This window comes from Erpetoichthys calabaricus, chromosome 1, assembly GCF_900747795.2.
Source record: "Erpetoichthys calabaricus chromosome 1, fErpCal1.3, whole genome shotgun sequence".
Taxonomy (NCBI): domain Eukaryota; kingdom Metazoa; phylum Chordata; class Cladistia; order Polypteriformes; family Polypteridae; genus Erpetoichthys; species Erpetoichthys calabaricus.
The window spans coordinates 174,557,391-174,576,532 of NC_041394.2; the positions used below are offsets into that span (position 1 = coordinate 174,557,391).

Consider the following 19,142-nt stretch of genomic DNA (forward strand, 5'->3'; position numbering starts at 1 on the left):
CAAACCAGAACGTTTACAATCGAACTGGGCAATTCAAAGTAAACTTTTTTGTTACATTTGAATAAACACTATTAATATTTAGTTATATTGTGCACAAATTCAGCATCCTCTGTCGCATTCTTTATAGCAGACACATTTCTTTTTTTGTGTTCTTATAGATCGACTATTAGGGTGTACTCACACTATAGGCACGTTTGTTCAGTACGGTTCCGACCGGGATTGTCTCCCTCCCTACTCCACCGAAGGCCTGCACTTACACTACGCTTAACGTTCCGGACCCGAGCACGCTGTTTTCAAGACCATGCCACATTGTGTAAAGCCAAACAAGATCCGCACACAAAATGACAGCATGCATGTCAAAGTGATTTTCCTTTTTTTTTTTTTTGGAGTCGCGCTCTCCCCTCTTACAGATTTATTGAGTGTGCAGAACTGCGTTTTGCTGTTAATTGTGCTGCAGAAGATTCTTACGGAGACAAATGATATTAAGGGAGGAATTTGCAGTCTTTCTTGCCAAATACAATTCATGTTCATCTGTAAAGTGAGAATAAAAGCATATTTTTAACTCAAATGGTATCGAATGAAATGAGATCTGATATGTCGCATATTGACGTCATGTCTGTTTTCCGTGCTCTGGCAAATTGAGCAATCATACTGTTCCCGAATCCTACTGAGTCGTGCTCGGGCCCGGACAGGGTAAGGTGTTGGCCATGCACGGAGCGATCACACTATCAAACAAACAGGGCGGAGAGGGGGGTATGGAGTTACATGCGGACAAATGTGCTTGGGCACGGAACAAATTGCAAGTGTGACTACACCAAGTTCTTGATCAACTCCTGAAAAGACCATCACTATATCTGTTACTTGTTTTTATATTTTATGACAAAACGGTAAACTTTTCCAAACCGGTCCATAAATCATGTAGCCTATCCCGAAAGACTCTGACCACGAGTATCCGGGTATTTTTTTAAAGTAGCTTTTTATATGCGTTTTGGCTTTTCGTCCACACGCAAACTGCATTTTAGGTCCCTGAAAACGGAGCTTTTGGAAGACTCCTGCCAGGGTGATGATGCTTAGAAGCTCAGTCTTATGGAGTCTTGGCTTGCGTATGAGTGTTCGTCGGTATGGTCTTTGATTGAGCCGAGTGTGCGCGACATTATCTGTTTTGTTTACGTGAGGCAGTTTTGTGCAATTGCTGTCGTAGCTAAAGTAGTGCTGGAGTTAACGGGAATTTTTTTTACATGTTTACATTTAAACTTACAATTACCTTATTACTAGACTGAGCAACAGAGGCGTCAGAATGCGCTACGGTGGTCACTGCTACAGTACATCGAACACTCCGACGACACAGACCTCAATTTGGTTGGACAACTTTAAGAATGAAGTGGTTGTTGCTAAAGATAATTTGCGTTTGTCAAGGACATTTCTGTTGCCTTTAGCTGCTTCGCCCGCACATCGAAGGAAAGACAACTGTAATGAGATCGCCTGTCATGTTGTCAAGAAAGTTGCCTGCACACTCTACTATTACACAAGACAGGTGGTTTCTAAAATAGTAAGGTAAGTGTGAAACAACTACAGTCCACTTGGGCCCAGTGTGTGTATTGTCATTGAGCTCAGCCTAAAGTGGAGGAACTTACGTAAAAATTAAAGCAGCCATCCACAAACTTCATAGATATTTGAAAGGGGAAGTTTTCGCTTAACATACACATGACCTGTAATTACAAGGGTTCATTTTTTGACGCCATTAGGAAATGGCCAGGTGGCGTGCATGACGTCCGTATTTTCGCAAATTCCATGCTGAACACACATTGGGGGGAAAAAAGGTGTTGGACATTAATCTAAATAACATTCCTTTTGTTATCTATGTCTGTTTCGTGCTCTTGACCGCGGGTATTTGCGTTTTCATGTGGTTTGAGATTTTTATTTAAATTGGTGAGCCTGAGGACGGGATTTTTTTTTTTTTTAAACAAAAGAGGACAACTCCCCTTTAAAAAAAATACCCAGGTACGTGTGGACGATTCACGCTTAAAGTCACAGGTACTGAATTTTCAGATATTGCGCTGTTCTCTGTGTTTTCCGAGCTATGATAGATGTGCTCGGCGATTTGTTGTCGGGGCTGCTTAGATCCCAAGAGTGTGCGCATAATCATGGATTTACCAAACTCGTCTTGCGTTAATGAGAAAGAAACATTTTGCGTTCATAGAACTGATTGGGCCTTGATTGGGAAAATAAGGCTTATTCAAGAGAGGTTTACTGAGCTAAGGCTTAGTTTCGTATGCGTGCTTTGTGGAATACCTCCCAGCGAACTCTTGGGTCTCGAAAAATTGTAGATGGACACCATTTTCTCTCTAAACAGCCTCCCATTTAGCTGCTAATGTAACCCATTTTTTAAACTCTCCTGCATGTTTCGTACTCATTTTGCCTACCAATCATTTTCGAAATGAGAAAGTACCATCCAAATGCATTGTGAACTATGAGGATATCAGTATTTTCATACATTTACTGTTTTCATAAATTATTTTGAGACTGATACTTAATGAAATAGACAGGTGCAAATTAGTTAATTTGATCATCTGTTGGCTCACTTTGCATTTAGTTATTGTTTGGCTACTGGTTAAATAAAAAAAGAAAGAAACAAAATGCAAGGCAGTTAAATTCAAGGCAACACAGTATGTTTCGGTAATAATTGGTTACTGATGAAGAAAAAAAAAACTGCAATGAAAAGCTGCAACCAGTGTGGCTCTCCAGGAACCAAGTTTGACATCCCAGTTTTTATGTTTGCTTGTGTGCTAATTGAAAAGGTAAAATTTAAATATTACAAAAAGTGAAAAAGAGCAATATCTTAAACAACAAGAAATCTAATAAATTCCTGTGTAGGACACACAAATGCTTGTTTTATTTAGAAGAATATAGCACATCAATTTTGTAATTTCCAAATTAGCACAGAAAAGTAAAAACTGGGAAACAGTTCATTTAATGAATGTTGGAATCCAGTTAAAAGCAGAAGTTGGTTCTGGGATAAATACATTTTGCCATACTGGCCTGCAGGATTGTGCTCAAGAACCTCTGATTGTGGATATGATGCTTTTTAACATTCAGTGTCATTTACACCCACATTTGCACTGCTTGTCATTAATTTTCAGTTAAGGGAGCAAACTTCACAGAAGAAGGTGAATTAAAAAAAAAATGGTAAAAGAAAATTAAGTATTAAATGCTGTGGTAAAAATTCACATTTCAATAAAGTGTTAAAAATCATGGAAAAATGCAAATGTCTTTTAAATGTGAGTATAATACTATTGTGCTTTTCTGAATATTAGACTAGTGGAAAAAAAGGCCTGCTAAGTAAGAAGAACAATTATAAGTAAGAAGTAACAAAGTAAGAAGAAGAACTAGTGGAAAAAAAGGCCTGCTAAGTAAGAAGAACAATTATAAGTAAGAAGTAACAAAGTAAGAAGAAGAACTAGTGGAAAAAAACGCCTGCTAAGTAAGAAGAACAATTATAAGTAAAAATGAGAACTGATCTCGGTACAACAGGCTGGTGTAATAGATGCGGGTGAGATAAAGTCCAAATGACCTTAGACACGATCAGATGTCTGGTCACGGGAGGTGTCGCTATTAACTCCACGGTGGTACAACTTTGTTTGTAAACTCCCCTTTCCAATATCGAGGTAAAGATTAATTGCAAGCACAATCTGAAGTCTGAAAGTACTTTAATTCCTGTGGCTGTGGTCTGTAAACAAATTAAATACATACACTAAGTTACAACGTTACGTACAAATACACATTTTAACACTCTGAACGTGTAAGTTTAACAAACATTTGAACCTCTTTATATCAAATTATCTATGATAAACTTACTTTTCCGCAAGGACGCACAGCATGGCTCAAGTGATAAGAGAAAAGGACAAACTATTCCCACAACGTGCAGCAAGCAAACAAAGGGACGAAAGACGTGCGAAGCCTGAACTTTCACCCGGAAATATGTAGGAAAGGCGCCACAAGTGATTTTTAATATTCTGCCATTAGAGGTTCAAATTCAACCTGACAAAGGACTTTCTGACATAGCCGCCCCCAAATTTGTTAGCACAAATTTGTACTTCAAGAAGAAAGTCCTCATCACCCATCTGGTCTATATCCATCACAGTCTTCAACAGCTGGAAGCCTGACTAATTTGACTGTGGGTCAGATATACACTCGATCCTTTACCTGAATCTTCACTGTACGTATGCGACCATCAGGTCCTGGGTAGGTTTCAATGATTTTACCGCTTGGCCATGATGCTCTTGGGAGTTGCGCATCAATAATCATGACTACCTCTCCAACCTTCAACTCATCACAGTCAGTCTGCCATTTCTGACGGAGCTGGAGACCAGGTAAGTAATTCTTGACAAAATTACTCCAGAAATGATCAGCTAAAATCTGACTGTGACGCCATCACCGTCGTCCCAGCAAATCATCTGGAGGGTAAACTACCTGTGGTAGTGAAGCATTTCGCCGCCCCATGAGCAACAGATTCGGAGTTATCGGGTCAGGATCTGCCACATCTGAGGATACATATCCCAGGGGTTTGGAGTTCAAAATACCTTCAACTTCTATAAGAACGGTAGCTAATATGGCCTCAGTCACAACATTGGTTCCAAGAACTACTCGTAAGGCACTCTTCACTGACCTGATTTCCCGTTCCCAGGTCCCTCCAAAATGTGGACTACTTGGTGGGTTGAACTGAAATTTCACTTGCTGCTTAGTGAGTTGCTCCTGCAAGGAAGGTGTCATGGCAGTAATAGCTTCCTTTAACTCAGCTTCTCCTCCTCGGAAATTTGTACCTCTGTCAGACAGAAGTTCAGAAGGCTGGCCTCTTCTTGACACAAACCGACGGAAAGCCATGAGAAATGCATCAGTATCTAAATTTTCAATTAAATCTAAATGAACACAACGAGTAGTCATACATTTGAATATAATTCCCCAACGTTTTTCCGTCCTCCGGCCAATTTTTACCGTAAAGGGACCAAAGCAATCAACCCCTGTGGACCAAAAGGGTGGCTTAAATAGCCATAGTCGTGCTGGAGGTAGATCCGCCATCTTTGGAGCCCGAGTGGTGGCACGCCAACGCTGGCATTCCCTACATTGGTGCTGATGTCGTCTGATTGCCTCACGACCCCTTAATATCCAATATTTTCTTCTTACCTCCGCAAACACACGCTCTGGGCCTGGGTGCAGAAGTTTTTCATCATAGTTCTGAATGAGCAGTTTAGTTATTGGGTGACATGGGTCCAGTACAATAGGATGGATGTCTTCCTCATTAAAACCCTCTATTCTTCTTAGTCGGCCACCGACTCGAATGAGACCCACGGTATGGTCGAATTCTGGTGATAATGTCCTCAAGCGACTGCTTAGAGGTATTTCCACTCCTGATTGAAGATTCTTGACTTCTACAGGGAAACTGCTCTGTTGAGCTCTTCTTAGGAGTTCAACTTCCGTCTCCCTCCAGGTTTCTGCTGAGGAATAAGCACTTGAATTCCCATCAGCCGCCCCATGAAGATCCTGAATGGTAGCCTTAACTAAATCATTCCAAGACTGGAAAAGACTGGGATCTGGATATCTAGTGTGCTGCTCCATTACAAGACTTCCACAAAAGGTAGCATTGTTCATTTCAGTGGAGTCCTCAGGTGGGCCAGTAATCAAGGAATATGGCCATTCGTTAATAGGCTGTTTGAGAAAGGAAGGTCCATTCCTCCATCTGTTTAACTCACTAAGCTCCTTCTTTCCCCGGGTAATGTCATCAGCTGGATTATCTTTGGTTGCTATGTAATTCCAGTTGTCTAAATTGGTTAAGTTCTGTATTTCCGCTACTCTGGTGCCTACAAACACTTTATACCGACAGGATTCGGATTTCAGCCAGGTCAAGACTGTAGTGGAATCACTCCACAAGAGTACCTGCCCTATAGGCAAGCTCAGCTCTGTGGTAAGTAGATGCGCTAACTGAGCACCAGTTAAAGCAGCACAAAGCTCTAGACGAGGCATTGAGATTTGCTGTTTGGGGGCTACCCTGGACCTAGCCATCACAAAGCTAACATGTATTCCCCCCTTTTCATCTTCAGTACGTAGATAAGCAACAGACCCATATAATCGCTCGGAGGCATCACAGAATACATGCAAGTCTCTCTTAGCCCCGAGAGTATCAGCACATGGTGGGATGTAGCAGCGAGGCAAGATTACATGCTTTATACTGCCTAGCTCCTCTACCCAGGTAAGCCATCGTTGCACAAGGGTGTCAGGGGTAATGTGATCATCCCAACCACTTTCAGTCTTCCAAAGGTCTTGTACCAGAACCTTGGCTCGTGCTGTAAAGGGAGTGAGAAACCCCAGTGGGTCATACTGGCTGGCAAGTACCTTATAAATGTTCCGCTTAGTTGGCTCAATGCATTCAATTGGGCAACATCTGTAACCAAGACTGTCCATGGTACAGTTCCAGCGGAGACCTAGTGTTGGCTCTAGTGGCTCTTCGCCATGCTGTGAAAGCCACAATACAGAATTCTCTGATCTGGCCTCATCTGGGAGATGTTGAATGACTGATGTGAAATTGCTGGCCCACTGCCTAATTTCAAAGCCACCTTCAGAAAGATGTTGACACAATTTATCTACTAGCTGCTTGGCACTTTCTATACACGGTAAGCTGTACAGACAGTTATCCACATAAAAAGCTTTATTAACACAATTCCACACCTCTTCAAAGCCTTCCTCATTGTCCTGAGCATGTTTTCTCAATGCATATGTTGCACAACAAGGGCTACAGGTTGTGCCGAAAGGTAAGACTTGCCATTCATAAACACTTGGTAACTTATCACGGTCCATATTCCTCCATATAAACCTCAGTAATGACCTGTCAGAAGGTAGCAAACGTATTTGATGAAACATAGCCTTGATGTCACCAGATATGGCAACTATATGCTGGCAAAATCGAAGAAGAACACCCAGTAATGAGGGTCCCAAAGTTGGACCTGCAAACAGATGATCATTTAAGGCAAGTCCGTCCCTCTGATAGGAGCAGTTGAATACAAGCCTGTATTTGCCATTATGCTGCACCATATGATGTGGTATATACCAAGCCTCTTCATGTGATTTTATTTCCTTTTCAGTCAGAATTCTGACATGGCCTGCATCCACAAGCTTCTGGATGCGCAGTGTATGTAAGTCAGCCAAATATTGATCTTTCATAAGACACCTTTCTACATGTCTAAGGTGGGGAAGCATAGCTTCTGGAGAAGCAAGGAAGCATGGACTTCTGGAACGTCTCAATAATGGGGTGGCATATCTTTTGACCCCATGGACCTCAACTCTCACAGTCCTTGTTTCAAGCAAGTCCAGGGCTTGTTGGTCTTGCTTGGACTGGGTCACCTGCTGCAGGTTCAGATAGGGTAAAGTGTCGGTCTGCCAAAGCCGCTCTACATTTCTTATTAGTTCAGTTGAGGGGGATGAGACATTCATCAGTATACATCTTTCATCTTGTCCCTGTCCTTGGATTAGACCTGCAGGCCCTTGTAGTGTCCATCCCAAAGCAGTATGGACTGCAACAGGTGCATTCGGTGGACCAAAATTTACTGGTTGAATCGGCATCACCAGTTGGGGAAAATCTGAGCCTATCAGAAGCAAAGGACAGGCCCGGTCTATCTGAGGTAATGGTACATTGCGTAGATGCAGGTAACGCTTCTTTAACTCATTAATAAGGTATGAGTATTCTGACAAGCACAGACTGTTTGCAGAGAAGGCCCGTTGAATGGTATATTTCTTGTTGGGTTCATTCACCGAAGAGACTTCAAAGTTCACTGCATTACCAGGAATCTGGACAATATCCTGTCGGACTGTTCTAAGAGTCATTACCTCTGGGGTTTGGGGTAACTTTAGTGTGCTGACTGCCGCAGTCATGATAATGGTCCTTTCCGATCCATCATCTAGGACAGCAAAGGTCTCAACTGAACGCCCAGCATAGTGTACTAGAATCTTCACGACTTTAAGTAACACTTGATGTGGACGTCTGTTCCGGTCAATGTATATGGCATCAGACTTGACTACGGTCATGAGTACACTCTGCCCTCTTCTCTGCATAACAGTATCATGCAGAATTGTAAGGTGGAGCTCCTTGCATGTGTTGCATAGCTTCTTCAACGTACACGAGTCAGGGGTGTGTGTACGGCCACATTTCCAACAACGCTCGTTATCTCTTATCCAGTTGGCAACCTGTTCAGCACTTAATTTCTTAAAGTCTGTGCAGGCATTCAGATAGTGCTCCTTGTTATTGCAGAATGGGCAATAAGGTTTGAGCTTTTCATTGGACGTTTTAAGTGAAGGAGAGGAGTGAGGATTCGGTTGAAATGCAACTGGCTCAGCATTATAGTAAATTGTGTTGGTTGGCTCTGTTCTCCGGACTGAAATTGTATTCTCCTTTCTGCCATGCTTCAATGTCTCCCCCCGATACAGGGCAGCAGCTTGCTCCGAAATGCGTTTAGCACGGGACTTGGTTTGTAGCCAGACTGAAAGGTCCTGCAGTGTGTAGGTACAGTCTGCATTGGACTGTAATATTCCTTGAGCAAAGCAATATTCCATAAATCCATCACGATAACTAGGGGGCAACTTGCTCAAAAGTCGATCCACATGTGATCCACACCTCAATTCGTAACCACCTTCTCCTTCCAAAGCCTGAAGCATACCAACCAATGCATGTACTGAAAGGGCAAAAGTCCTCAAATGCTTCAGCATCCCCAAATTTTATAGATAGATAGATAGATAGGTGAAGCATTAAGTATTGTTCCTATTTCACTCTGTACTAGCTGCCTTGGTTGACCATATTTCTCTTTCAGCGCTTGCAGGGAAATCGAATATGGATTTGGGCAATGCATATATGCTTTGGCCAATTTGTGTGCACCAGGAAATTTCAAACATCCAAGTAGCACTTGGTATTTGTACTGTTCAGTGAGATGGGGATGGCCATTTAAAAGACTGTCTAGTCCCATTTTGAAGAGAGCAAATTCACTCTCTTTGCCACTCTCAAAGCATGGCAGTTTCGGCTTAGGAATCCCACATGATGAAGCAATAAGCAAGTCCATCATATCGGGTGCGACTTGTACTGAAGGGGCATAGGCAGATGGCTTTGACAGGAAGGGTGATTCTGTAGGCATGTTAGAAATCGTAGGAGGGACATTCACCAGCTGGAAAGGCTGATGTACAAGTCGTGGACCCCCAGGCAGTTGGTGCCTGGCGTTTCCACTCTGCATATTATTTGTTACATGTTGGATTGGTGTATTGATTATAGGAAAACTAAAATCCTGGTGGTCTTGGGACATTATTGTTGCAGTAGGGACCCTGGCACTGTCATCCTTATTTCTGCCACTCAGGTCTAATGGATAGGACATGGTGAAGGGCTCTGCATTCACATTAAGCAAATCTTTAGTTGGTGTTGACAGATTTGAGAAGTGCTTTGGGATCTGGGAAACAGTAGGGGTCACAATCCCTTTGCGTTCATTTTCCATAACAAATGAAGAAATCATTTGTGCTTCTTCTAAGTCCTGCTCAGCCCTTCGGAGACGTCGCTGCTGGGACAACTGCTGGGATATAGCCTCTCTTTCCTTTAATGCTTCTCTAGCCTGAGTGTCTAGTAGTCTACATTGCTCATCTATTTTAAGGTCTTCCTCTATTTGTTTTCTGAGTTCTTGCAGTTCCACAAGTTTCCTTTTTTCTCTAAGAAAGGCAGACTGTGAATCGCTTAATGACAAATGCGTAACATTACTATGCTGTGAACTTACAGTGCGATGTGACCGCTCGCTGTCACCTACATGGGAACCCAAAGCCGTCTGAGGAATAGTCGGTTGGGATATTGAGCAGCTTGTAACAAAGCGTGCCTTTTGTCTTGATGGGTAATATCCCACCTCATAGGCTTCTAGCTGGGGTGGAGCGCGAGTCTCCCGGTGGATGCGGAGGTGAACTGACTGCTGACTGCGTGCATCTGCGGCAGAACTTGTTTGGCAAGTTGTGCTCACTGTGCATTCAGGAGGGTAACTCGTCTCAGTACATAAAACAGAAGGACTGACCTGACCAGCTACTGAAGGGTTAACATTTCCTGCCGTATTGATCAGGTCCGCTTTATCTGAAGTGTTACTTTGAAGAGCTGGGCTCAGCTCATCAGCGTTTTGCTCCTTATCCATTTGCCTTTGAACTTTATCCTTGTAAAGAAAAATTCCGGCTCGAAGGACCATAAAAATGAGAACTGATCTCGGTACAACAGGCTGGTGTAATAGATGCGGGTGAGATAAAGTCCAAATGACCTTAGACACGATCAGATGTCTGGTCACGGGAGGTGTCGCTATTAACTCCACGGTGGTACAACTTTGTTTGTAAACTCCCCTTTCCAATATCGAGGTAAAGATTAATTGCAAGCACAATCTGAAGTCTGAAAGTACTTTAATTCCTGTGGCTGTGGTCTGTAAACAAATTAAATACATACACTAAGTTACAACGATACGTACAAATACACATTTTAACACTCTGAACGTGTAAGTTTAACAAACATTTGAACCTCTTTATATCAAATTATCTATGATAAACTTACTTTTCCGCAAGGACGCACAGCATGGCTCAAGTGATAAGAGAAAAGGACAAACTATTCCCACAACGTGCAGCAAGCAAACAAAGGGACGAAAGACGTGCGAAGCCTGAACTTTCACCCGGAAATATGTAGGAAAGGCGCCACAAGTGATTTTTAATATTCTGGCATTAGAGGTTCAAATTCAACCTGACAAAGGACTTTCTGACAATAAGTAAGAAGTAACAAAGTAAGAAGAAGAAGAAGATGCAAGAGTGACTCACAGACTTGTGAAACTGGTTCAACTAGAAACCATGCAGCCAAAGGACTCCATGACTAAACTTGAGAACCACTAGTTTGTGGAAAAGCTTGCCACACGTAAATGTTTCCAGGAACTTTTGGGAGAAATTAACTGATGTTGCTATATAGCTCCAGGCTGATATTGTAATATCTGCTCTCTCTATATAATAAAGATTAGCAAATGCGTGCAACGTTTTCATGTGACATTTTCATGCAATGCTCACTTTTCTTCAAAACCATGCATAACATAGTATATATCCTATTTTTGTACTTGATAGAATACAACAATCAATCAATGCAACAAATTTAACTTGCATATGTCAAACAAAATACCTTATATGCATCTGCTATGTGAAGAACAGTAGTAGTTCAGTTGTGTGTTAGCATTTGACAAATAAAGCCTATGTAATGGCCATGCTTACAAACTGTAAAACAGTATAAACATTTAATTGCCAGCAAAGTTATGACTGCGTGATCATGCTGGAGATACTGGTGATACTTAAGCAAGTAGATTACCGGTACCATTCTTCTTGCATAAACGGTAATTTCCAATAGTTGTAGCATTTGCTATAACTATAAATAAATCTCAGGGCCAGAGTTTTGACTGTGTATATACCTGTGGACCAATAGCAAGCGAGGGGGGGTTGGATTGCCATAGGTGGCCACAGGGGACACTCCACCCTAATAGATGTAGGAGCTTGTTCAGAGTACAGTGAAACTCTGGTATGCAATAATCAACACAGCATGTCGCCACTCACTAGCACCATGATTAACAAGTAAATTACCTTATGTTCAAACTTCTGTCTTCCTTACCTGAATATATTGTGGATGATGTGACAATAAAGTCCTTCTAAACCTATAATAATACCTAATGATAAAAATAACACTCCTGCCAATTACAACGAAATACATGTTATCTCAATAGGCGTTTCCAAATGGATCCATTAGGAGAGATGGTGTGTGGCTGTGTGGCTCGAGATGTTCTATGATTCCAGAATTGGCACAGGCTTCTCATGGCCCAGAAAAAGAAAAGCACTTAAAAATGGATGGATTGTTAAATTCTATTAACAATCAGTCAAGGGATAAAAATCACTACTGTTGTTTCATTTTTTTCTATTTTAAATATAGTTAAGTTTATGCATATTTTATTGAAGATGCTTAAAATCTGTTTATGATCTCAATTAGACAACAACAGAGCTTGCTGTTTAGGACAGGGAAACATGTACAGTATATGGGAAAGACAAACTGAAATAGAGTAATTCATAATGTTGTTTTTGGTAGAAGAAATAAGACATGGATAGTTAGATACTGATTAGATTTTTAAGCTCCCATCTCTTTGTAATATACTTGAATAACACATTGCACATAGACCATAACATATTGAAATGGGCTTATTTAAAGTTTAAAAAAATGTTTTTTTCCTTTTTTATTTTTATACACTTTATAGAAGTTTAATTTCATTTAAAGATAATAATATATTGATCTTTAGGTTGAAAAGTGATAATATTTATATATATATTATTAAAAGTAAAGGCAGTAAAAGGTGGGTCTTAATTTGGGTTCAATAGATGCAGACTATATGATTTTATATAACCCATAATATAGTATAATTATGCATTAGGTTATTTTATAAAAAATTATAGTTTCACAAAACTTTTAAATCTTTCCACCTTAGAACTTCAGAATCTGACACTATCAGGGGATACAAGTGGTAAAACTGTAACAACTTTCAAAGAACTCATTATATTCTCTTTTTTTTTTTTTTTAAGATGTGCTAGACTGTGTGTTTCAATTCAGTTTCATTTTATTGTCCCAAGAGGGAGATTTGATTTGTCAGCAGGTTTTTACTTAGAGACCACAACATAACATTAAAAACACATCACAAGAACACAGCCATCAAACATAAACTTAGTACAAATAAATAAATTATAGTAATGAGCATAACACTTACGGTGAAACATTAGATCAAACATGTTAGACACGAAAATCAACACTATTATTTAGACCTGACTTATGACTAACTGTTCATCCTAATGTTTAAGACTGTGGATGTTTATGAAAGTTGAACTTATTTTGAAGATTGACAGCATCTGGGATGAAAGAGTATTTGAACCAGTTGCTTTTAATCCTTGTATCTCTGATCCTGTGACCCGATGGCAACAACTGAAATTGAGAATGTAAAGGGTGAGTCCTGTCTGCTTTCTGTAATACTTGCTTATTAAATAGGCCTGTCAGATTTGACAGTTGAGACCTTGTTGTTTTTTTTCTCCATTTCACAATTCCATTTATTCTATTTTTGTTGCATACATTAAGATTTCCAAACCAGGCCAGCAGAACAATAAGACAAACTCGATACAAGATTTATAAAGGAGTGACATAATAGTAGGATTCGCATTAAAGAGACTCGGCCTCCTTAAACAGTAGAGGTGCTCCTGTCCCTTTTAGCAGATGCTTCTGTGTTTTTGTTAAAAGCCATGTTAGGCGGTGGTTGCTCTGATGAGCGCCACATACTGTAAAATAGTATGTGATTGATGTATAGAGCCTGATGCTTTATAATGGTGTACAGTTACAGTGACTCTGACATTAATGTGTTCATTCAAACCACAAGGTGAATAAAAACAGCTAAATTACATCTCCCTAGAAAACAAAATTTGATTTTAATTTTATTTTGTTTTGCAAAATTTGTTATGCACAAATTGATAAAAATGAATGCCAGCCCGAGACAAATAATAAAGGATGATGAGCAGTTTAATTTGACAAATGACACCACCCTCCAAAAATAATCTTGACAAGGCTGGCACTGGCACATGTTTTTTTTTCCCCCTTATCCTTGAGCCTTTCTGCACAATTCTATTGTGTAGCAGGCGAGGGAGAAGCACATTGGCTTGCTTTTGCAAACCCCCCCCCCCCATACCCCCCCCCAATCCATCACACACATCAGGACACATTCCTGCTTTGCTTCTTCTGTTGTAGTCCGGGTGAAAAGAATGACATTACTGTGGTAGAATTGTTCCAGCTTAAATTTACATTATTAGTATAGTGCTTCACACTTTGAGTAAGGTTTGCTAGAATTTAAATGGTGGACATTCTTCTGTTTAGTGTAATTATGTGACATAGTTAATGAGAAATAAAAACATATTAACCCTGAAAGGAAATGAAAGAAACCATCAAATTTTCATTCACTCCAAATAGCACAGGCCTGTATGTACTGGTCAGTTAGTCCTGTGTTAGGAGTTGGTGAGGAGACACACAGGTTTTGGGAGTATTTACCATTTATTCTGTTCCACGTGAAATCTAATGGATATAGTGCTGACAATGAGAGGCAGTTGTCAGAAACATTTATCAAGTGTACATGTACCAGAGTATTGTTCTGTTTCATAGGAGTCGTAAGCTTGGCACATGAAGGACAAGAGACTTGAATCTATTACTCTGTGGTTTGTCTTGGTCACTCTTCTGCTCTTGTGGTTATCATCTATCCATCCATCCTCCTAAATTTCTTATCCAGAGAAGGTAGGAACAGTCTAGACTTTCACAGGGTGAGCACATGCACTATGGCCAATTTAACAATGTCAATCCACCTAACCTGTGTGTTGTTGTACTGTGGAAGGAAACCCACGCAGACCACCCATGGCATAAACCCCAGTCTCCTTACTGCGAGGCAGCAATGCTACCACTGTGCCATTGTGCTGCCCTAGTGGTTATCATTATGTTTTTAAATTCCAAGGGAAAGCTTATCCTTCAATCTTGCATCCTTTGAGTTCTAATAGATTCCTTATTTTTTTTTCCTTTGCTACTCCCACATGCCTAATTACCTTTGACATAGTCGGAGTTTTCTTCCAGCTGATTCTTTTTTGCCAGGCATTCTTTATCCCTGATACACTTTACACTAGTCCGATTCCTTTTGTTTGTGGCTGTCTACATCCCACCTTTACCAAGTTTTTTTCACTTCTTTTTGAACAAGGCCTCAAACCAATACTCATCACAGTCTTATTATCTTTTAGTAATAGGAATCTTCTTGCAACAGACTACTGTTGTCCACCTGAGCCTTATGGCCATTACAGTTTAGAGCTACTCATTGCTTTTAGCACATTAAATCCCTGGTAATCTCTCTCTCTCAACTGCCCTTTTCCCATTTGTGTTTGGAAGAAGCTGTGAATTCCGATGTTCATTACCATGACAATCACTTTTATAAGCAGCTGGGGTGGAGTACTGCAGGTGGCACAAGGACTAGCAGTGCCTCTCTTAAGTGGGATGAATAGCAAGAGCAAGTAGAGTGTATACAGCTGCTTCGTCAAAGCCACTCTTAGACCTAGAGTGTTAGAGTGCCAGCTGTATTCTTTTTAGATCTGTTCTGTTGTAATAGGCAAGTTCCCTTCACTGGATTAAGTACTTTGGTGGTGGGGAGACACAACGGATCCTCTTCAGGAGCCTCTTCTGTCAACAGAGACTGTACCACTTTCTGCCAAAGGCCATGCTTCTCAAGTGGCGGGTACAAATCTGTAGGTGGTGGCATAGTTCCAAAAAAAAAAAAGGAAGTTTATTGATTTCCTTCTTGGAAGAATGTATATTCTGGCAGTGTTTGGTTTAAGAGTGTGCTCATAATATGTAGTTGTGGCACTTTTCTCAACCTTATGGGTTCTAGCTTATTATATAATACAATACACTACTGTGGCTGTCCATTTGTCCAGGATTTTAAATCACCTGTAGCTTGCAAACCGTTTGAACTATTCACCTGAAATATGGTACACATATACTACATGACGTCTACTATCCGCTTTCAGGGTGATGATTACCCTCCAAGGTTATTCCTCTTTTTATTTTTATTTTATTGCAGAATCAACTCTCGACAGTGGCCATTCTCATCCCTACCACCTTTGCCGTCGCTTTTCCTACCTCTTCATATCTTAAATCAGTCTAAAGTCTTCAATCCGCCGCAAGTGCCAGCTAAAATGAAAAATTAAGGAAAACATATTAAGTAATTTCAACACAAACACTGACTTAATCAGTTTTAACGTGAAAAGATGCCGACAAAAGAAGAGAAGAAGCGGGCCGCTAGGGTGGAGAAAAGAAGAGCTGCTCAGGAAGCAGCAAGCGCATCAACTTCTGAGCAAACAAATGATAAACATACAGAGAATGAGTATGAAAACTTTAAATGCTCAAGTCAAGTGTATAACGTAAAGTGCACCGTTACTGGTAATGCCATAATTCCTTACATCTTGGAGACTGTGTATCAATAAGTGGAGACACACAAAAGCTCACCACAAACCAGGTTTTAAGCCTAAAATTCAAGAATCCTGGCACATATATATTTACTAGGTGGACACAAAGGTCCATAAAAAAAATGTGCCTATCCATCTCTGGTTATCTATAATAATAAAAGGCAAAGCCCTCACTGACTGACTGACTGACTGACTCACTCACTGACTGACTGACTCACTCATCACTAATTCTACAACTTCCCGTGTAGGTGGAAGGCTGAAATTTGGCAGGCTCATTCCTTACAGCTTACTTACAAAAGTTAGGCAGGTTTCATTTCGAAATTATACGCGTAATGGTCATAACTGGAACATATTTTTTGTCCATACACTGTAATGGAGGAGGTGGAGTCACGTATCGCGTCATCACGCGTCCTACGTAATGACGTGAACTAAAAACAAGGAAGAGATTTACAGCACGAGTCAAACGCGGGAACGAAGGTAAATGACGTTAATTTTTGACTGTCTTTTAATACTGTGTAAGCATACATATTAACACATGTACAATTAAACGTGTGCATTTACGGGGTGATTTCTCAGGCTTAAAAGCTCGCCTTTTACTAAAAAGGTAAATGCTAAACTATTTTCAATCAGTTTAATGAAACGCTCCCGTTAAGGATTGCAATAACATATTCGCGAGATAAAAGAACGAAGTAGGGGGAAATGACGTAAGAGCCGCAAACAGCGAAGAGCAAAAAATTAATTAAACAATTGAGAAGGGAGCGAGTGAAGCATTCAAGCATGTTCATAAGGGAAACAAAGCACGGTGTAAAACGTAACTTTAAATTAAGTTTATAGAAACGCTCCCCCTGCGGATTGCAATAACATATTCGCCAGATAAAAGTTTAATGAGAAGACACGAGGTATAAACGAACCACACGCCGTGGCGCAACGTTAGGGGCAACAGTTTCAACCATTCTATGATCTGCTTCTCGCAACTGAAAGACGGCACATGGCGGATGTTAGCCGACTTGCTGACCGCAACATTAGGGGCTTCAACTCTGGCGCTGACGCCACATCTCAGTGCCAACACTTTCCACACTCTACTTAAAAGACACGCCCTCCTCACTGGACAGTTACAAAGACCAATCAAACTAACGATGACATCAAGTATTACCCAATCAAAAGTAGGAAAGGAGGCATCTTCATAAAATGCGTGTGGGATGATTTGCATGAGACGCTGCTTTAAAAAAAAATGATAAAAAAAATATGGGACAAATCCCGTCCAGTATTGATTCAAAACGGGACGCGCAATTTCATTCTCAAATGCGGCACGATTCCGTATTTTAAAGGACGGGTGGCAACCCTACAGTGCCAGGTAACCACCCATACAATCAGATTGTGATTCAGACTAGGAATGCAATGAATGTAATTACCCCGATCTACATACAAGGCGAAAGTCTTGCAACATTCAAAGATGATGGTTTCCGATAAGTACACCATACAACATAAAAGAGCTTATGAAGCCTTGAACCGAAAAAAGCAACATCTCAGAGATCGTAAAAAAAAAAATAGGAGGTAATGTCGTTTTACTCGCTGTAGATTTTATTCAAACATTACCAGTTATTCCACGAGGGAGACCAGCAGATGAACTCAACGCGTATTTAAAATCCATGCTTCTCCCACACTCGGTTATATGTCGCGTGTTCTCGGGTAGGTACACCAAAAAATGTATACATTTAAGCATGTAATGGACAAACAAAAAATGAGGTATACCCGAGGGCACTGCAGTAGTACTTAATCTAACTTTACTTCTTAAATGTTAATGTTTTACTGTTTAATAATTTATACGCTTCTTATATGTTGTTCAAATTCTTTTATCAAAATACCAGTGACAGCGCAATGCACGATAACATGGAGTGAATACACCATACGCATCCGCCCACGGCCGCCCTGGTGTGCGCAGATACGAGTTGATTATACAATAAAATAAAATAAACATAAAAAGAGTAATACAATCATCACCCATAAAGCGGATAGTAGACGTGACGTACTATATGTGTACCAGATTTCAAGTCAATAGGTGAAACGGTTTGCGAGCTACAGGTGATTTAAAATCCTGGACACACACACAAATTGCCACGGTAGCAAATTACAGAAGAAGATTTTACTGTTTAATAATTTATATTTATATAAAATGTGCTTCTTATATATTACTTCATATTCTCATATGATAATGATGTTAATATTTATATTGATTTCTATGTTATTGAAACTGCATGTATGTATGTATATGTATGTGTGTATATATATATATATATATATATACTAGCAAAATACCCGCGCTTCGCAGCAGAGAAGTACTGTGTTAAAGAGGTTATGAAAAAAAAAGGAAACATTTTAAAAATAACGTAACATGATTGTCAATGTAATTGTGTTGTCATTGTTATAAGTGTTGCTGTCTTTTATATATATATATATATATATATATATATATTATATATATAATATACACACACACATAAACATTTATATACATATACATATATATACATATCTACATATACACATATCTACATATATATACACACATACATAAACACACACATAAGACTTATTGACTGAAACGGGCTTTCACGAAAACAGTTAGGGCTTTGCTACAGGATACACCCTCCACAAGTTAACCAAGTAAAAATAAAATATATATTTCTGTTTTATTTAAACCTTTTAAGTTCATATGCATAGCCCCATTTGGCTGTTTAATTTTTTTTTTCTTTCTGCAGTAATATATATATATATATATATATATATATATATATATATATATATATATGTGAATGTATGTATGTATATATCTATGTCTATATATATATATATATATATGTAGATATGTAAATTTGTATATGTATATATATGTTTATGTGGATGTGTATATACGTATGTATATGTAGATATGTGTATATGTAGATATGTATATATATATATGTTTATGTATATATATGTTTATGTGTGTTTGTGTGCATATTATATATATAAAAGACAGCAACACTCATAACAATGACAACACAATTACATTG

At 39.7% G+C, this 19,142-nt stretch overlaps 1 protein-coding gene across 1 annotated transcript in view; it reads left to right on the forward strand.

Annotated features, from left to right (window-relative positions):
* Window positions 1–19,142, forward strand: part of plxnb2b (plexin b2b) — a 93,837-nt gene that overhangs the window by 42,164 nt on the left and 32,531 nt on the right. The window lies entirely within an intron of this gene.